The 4,664-nt window shown below is 58.7% G+C and overlaps 1 long non-coding RNA gene across 1 annotated transcript; it reads left to right on the forward strand.

The window, feature by feature from the left end:
- The first annotated feature begins 2,076 nt into the window (after positions 1 to 2,076).
- Positions 2,077 to 3,706, forward strand: LOC149121891 (uncharacterized). The gene is made up of 2 exons (XR_016221041.1): positions 2,077 to 2,211; positions 2,746 to 3,706. It is a non-coding gene; the product is annotated as an uncharacterized LOC149121891 (long non-coding RNA).
- Positions 3,707 to 4,664: the final 958 nt, after the last annotated feature.

Genomic DNA, 4,664 nt, shown 5'->3' on the forward strand with positions numbered 1-4,664 from the left:
TGGACAGAGGCTGCTTCTGGACAAAATCGGTCCACAAGTGTGGCAGTGACCCCAACACCGCCAGGTCTGGCTGTGTGTCTGGGTCAAGGAGGAGGACGCCCCTGCCTCGGGCGAGGAGAACTTGGGCTGCCAAGGAGAAGAGCTGCGATTTTATGCTTGTGATAGACATTGGAGCAATTAACAGGAATGCGTTGTTTCAAAATAAGCGTAAATCTGCATTTTATGTGTGCGCGTCTCCAGCTGTAATGGGATTATGATGTCAGCGAAGGGAGCGAAGCCTGCAGCTGCATGGGCTACCGAGGCAACTGGCAGCTGCTGAAACAGAGAGCCTAGTGGTGGTTAATTCCTATTATGTGTTTGAAGATGTCACAACAAGTTCAAGACCGAGTCCTTCCCATGAGGCGTGGACCGGAGGAGCTGCACTGTCACCTCACTGCCCCGGTCACTTTGTTGTTGAGTTTTTAAGTCGATGCAGCATTTCTATCAGCTCGGGTAGCCGGAATGTCCTCTGGGTCACACTTGACGCAGCTGGTGTCAGAGAGGGGCTGCCGGCCCTGTTGCCCACGACTGGGGGCTCCTGTGCACGTCCGATGTGGGAAGCGCTGCTCTCTGTCTGGGGGAGGTGGGACGCACTCCCGGGGGGCCTGCCCTGCAGCTCCCTGGAGCTGCTGCACTTCCTGCCAGGCGGCCCAGCTGTGTGTGGAAAACTCACACAGCCCCTGAGGAAACTTCCAGAAACTCTGGTTTACCTTTGACCCCCGACCACGTGTGCATCTGTGGTCAGGTAGCGGCGGGCCTGGAGAAAAGCTGACTCCATCTCTGAGGTTGTCTGTCTGTGTCCCCCCGGCTCTGCGTGCGGACTCGAACGTGACGTTCTCAAGAGGCGGATGGAAATCTACGGCTTCGTCAGCCAAGAGAACTGCAGAGCAGTGGGAGGAACAGGAACGTTTTACACTGAAGCCACCAGAGGAGGAGAAAAAACCTTTCTGCTAAACGCCTCTGGTGCAAACACTGTGCGATGTGAACGGTCGTTGGGAACTGCGCAGCCCCAAAGCCAGGTCCCTGGAACCTTCCAGATCAGAGGTCACTGGTGTCCGGCCCTGGACACGTCCCCATGGTTACAGTGATGTCTGGTTACCAGCTGCATCCCTGAGGGGCTGTGGACTTCCCAGACCCTGAAGCGGGGGCAGCCAGGACCCCGACCCGTGGGCGCCCCGGTCCAGGGCAGCACCTGACGGCCCTGCCGTGGCTGCCCGGCTGCCTTCCCACACGTGGAGGGCACTGGGGATTCTGAAAGCAGCTCGGCAGAACCCGCGACTCGGGCTGCCGGGGACAGGGAGCGCGGCTCGGCCCGGAGGGCCGGGACTGAGCGCAGCCCAGGAGCACGGGGCCGGCCGGGCTCGCTCTGCAACGCGCTGCATGCGCTCCAGCCACGCACGCATGCCTCCACACGGTCAGAAGGCAGAGGCCATGGAAATGAGGCAGAATAATGCCTGCCTCCTCCCAGCCCAGCCGGCCTCCGGCTTTGGCAGAAACAAAGGGCTCTTGTCTCCTGCTTCCTGTCTCTGGGAAGACCCCACGGCTCAGCCCTCACTCCCTCTTTTATTGGGGGGTGGGGCAGGTAAAAGGAGAATTGCAGAGTTCAAACCAGGAAAGCAGCCGGACACCCCCGAGGGTCCTTGTGCCCTTGCGGGAGGAGGGGGGCTTGCACCCCTCGTCCACCAGACGCTCCTCCCAGAACCAGGGCACAGCGTTCTGTGGCCCTAGTCCATGTCCGCCCCACTTCCCATCGGAACCCATGGAGCCCCCGACTCCCCACGCCCGCTGCCGGGAGAACTCCAGGGTGGCGTGGCCGCCATTTCCTGCAGGCTCTGCTGCTTTTGAATGAAACTGGAGCGGTGGGACACAGATCCTGTTCCACCTCCTCGGCTATCGCCCGGCGAGACCGCGGGCCTGGCTGTGGCCGGGAGGTCACAACTCGCGGACACTTAATCGGAGGAAACCCCGTTCACCCAGGACAGCTTCTCCCCCAGCGCCTCAGCCTCTGGGGGGGAGGGACTTGGCAGAGCAGCCCCTGAAGAGCGCGGGGTGTCCCAGGGGCTGCCGAGGACCCTCACACAGGCCGCACATGGGGCATCTGCCGAGCCCGGCGGCAGGGCCCAGCTGAGACGCGGCCACAGCTGCTGCGCCCTGCCACTCTAACAGCCAAAGGTAGGGGGTCTTGGAGGGGTGCCAGGAACTGCCTGAGAGGTCAGAGTGAGGGGGGAGGCTGGGGAGCTGGGAGGGGACGTGCGGATGGAGGCTGTAATGGGATGGCAGCGTGCCCAGGATGCATGGGGCAGGAGGGGGGGCAGGGGAGGGGGGGGAGGGGGAGACGGCGGCTGGGCAGCAGAAGCCTGGAGGAAGCCTCCATGCCTCCCGGAGCGGGCGGAAGGACCCGGGTCCAGCGTCCAGGCGGACTGTCCAGCCCTGCTGTGGAGCATCGGGAAAACCCGGCAGCCCCTCAGACGCCAAGGGGAACCCGTTGACCGGATCCCAGGGACAATGACAGCTGCGGCTTTCAGCAGTTTCAGCTGTCATCTGTAAAAATCTACAAATTAAGCCATAGCTCTGTTGACCAGAAAAAGGATCCTTAACAGAATTCTGAGTAGCGTGCGTGTCCGCCCACACGCACGGACAAGCTGTGTGGCTTGAGAGACATTTCTAGAACCAACGGTGTCTGGTTTTCCGCGTGTCTTCTCCCAGTTCCCACACCCCGGCTGCAGCAAGAGTGCGTGAGCGGCGCAGAGGGCAGCTTGTGAGACGGGGCCGGGAGCGCGCTCTTCCGGAGGCGAAAGACGGGCTGCAGCCTGCACAGCCAGGCCAGCCGAAGACGGTCACCGAGGACCTCAGCAGGACCCAGAGACTGGAAAGCAAAAGAGAACAGCCCACGAGGGGCAAGAGGGGGCGCTCAGGGCAGGGAGGGAGGGCCGGGGGCGGCAGAGCCGGTGCCCTGACGTCTCTGCCAGGGCTCAGGGGCGGCCCGGGAGGACTGGCAGCCCTGCCTCGAAGGCCAGCGCCCTGTTCTCTTGACTCGTTGCCTTCATCCCACACCTTCCACCAAACCCTCAGCCTCCATTACTCATCAGAGACCTCCCTCACCGTTCACCCACTCCACTGAAACAGAAGCATCATGAAGGCAGCGTTCCTTGTCTGACTTGGTCGTTGGTGGGACACAGCGCCTGGGACCGGGCCTGACCCACGGGGAGCGCCCCATACCCAGCAACAATGAAGAATCCAAGCATTCAGGGGCTGGCGCCGTGGTTCACTTGGCTAATCCTCCGTCTTCGGCGCCAGAATCCCATATGGGCGCCGGGTTCTAGTCCCGGCTGCTCCTCTTCCAGGCCAGCTCTCTGCTGTGGCCCGGGGAAGGCAGTGGAGGATGGCCCAAGTGCTTGGGCCCCTGCACCCTCATGGGAGACCAGGAAGAAGCTCCTGGCTCCTGGCTTCGGATCGGTGCAGCTCCGGCCATAGCGGCCATTTGGGGGGTGAACCAACGGAAGGAAGACTTTTCTCTCTGTCTCTCCCTCTCACTGTCTGTAACTCTACTTGTAAAATAAATAAATAAATAAATCTTTAAAAAAAAAAAAAAAAGAATCCAAGCAATAAGACCAGCAGTGGGAGAGAACCTTCTGAAACTCCATGTGTTCCTAATCCACGAGAGAAACCACCCACATAGACCTGAGGGGCGCACAACTGGTTACGTCCACCCAGAAACACCAAGTGACGACGCGAGATAACTTGGGAAATCTGAGCTGGTCAGGTTTATTGCGTGTCACCAGCAAGTACCTTTGGGGACTTAGGGAATTAGCAAACAAATTCCACAAACCACTGGCAGTTATTTTTAGCAAGGTAGTGGGAAATGAGAGCCTAGAGCAGAAATGGCAAGACTGGATATGAGAGTGATTTTTTTTTTTAACTCGAAAAGAAGATTGATCCTGATTTTTACCATCTGGGAGCTAACCTAAATCCCTAGGAAAATAAGGCTCCCTCAAGCCAAGGTAAAATTAAAGAGACATTGCAATCCATACTCATTAATAGCCCCATAAAGCACGGGGGAGGGCGCCCTCCTAGCCCGATCCTTTGGCTGGTGGTGGGCGCCCGTCTTGTGAAGCAGAAGAGTGGATATATTTACAATGTTTATGAACATGTGTTGATTGCAGTTAAACAATTGATGGAAGTTAATCCCGTTTGGTTTATATAAAAAATGGTTGTTCCGAGCCTGAAAACCTATCTGAGTGATGACAAATTGGATTTACTGATTTGGGGGAGATGGCCTGTAGGGATGGGGCAGATGAAAAATACATGGCAGTTGGGATATTGAAGCAGGTAAATGATTTAAGGCAGCTTGGGAAGCAATTTGTTAAAAGTGAGTTGCCGGGAAATTTCCCACCCTGGATGTCAGGGGCGTCCCCTCGCTGAGCACAGAGCCAGAGCCGGGCAGGTGCACCCCCTTTTCTGACTGAAGCTCTGCCCCTCGTCCTGGCTGCACTCGGGACAGTCGCTGCTGCTGCTGGACCCTGCTGTGGTGTCCTGTGACATGGCCAGGGCCCAGGCCTCCTGAGGACTACACGGCTGACCAGGAAGGACCCCAGGGGCTCCCACGGACTGTGGCATTGCTCAGC

The sequence above is a fragment of the Oryctolagus cuniculus genome, chromosome 15, assembly GCF_051225735.1.
Source record: "Oryctolagus cuniculus isolate XC-2025 breed Fujian yellow rabbit chromosome 15, ASM5122573v1, whole genome shotgun sequence".
Classification (NCBI taxonomy): Eukaryota; Metazoa; Chordata; class Mammalia; order Lagomorpha; family Leporidae; genus Oryctolagus; species Oryctolagus cuniculus.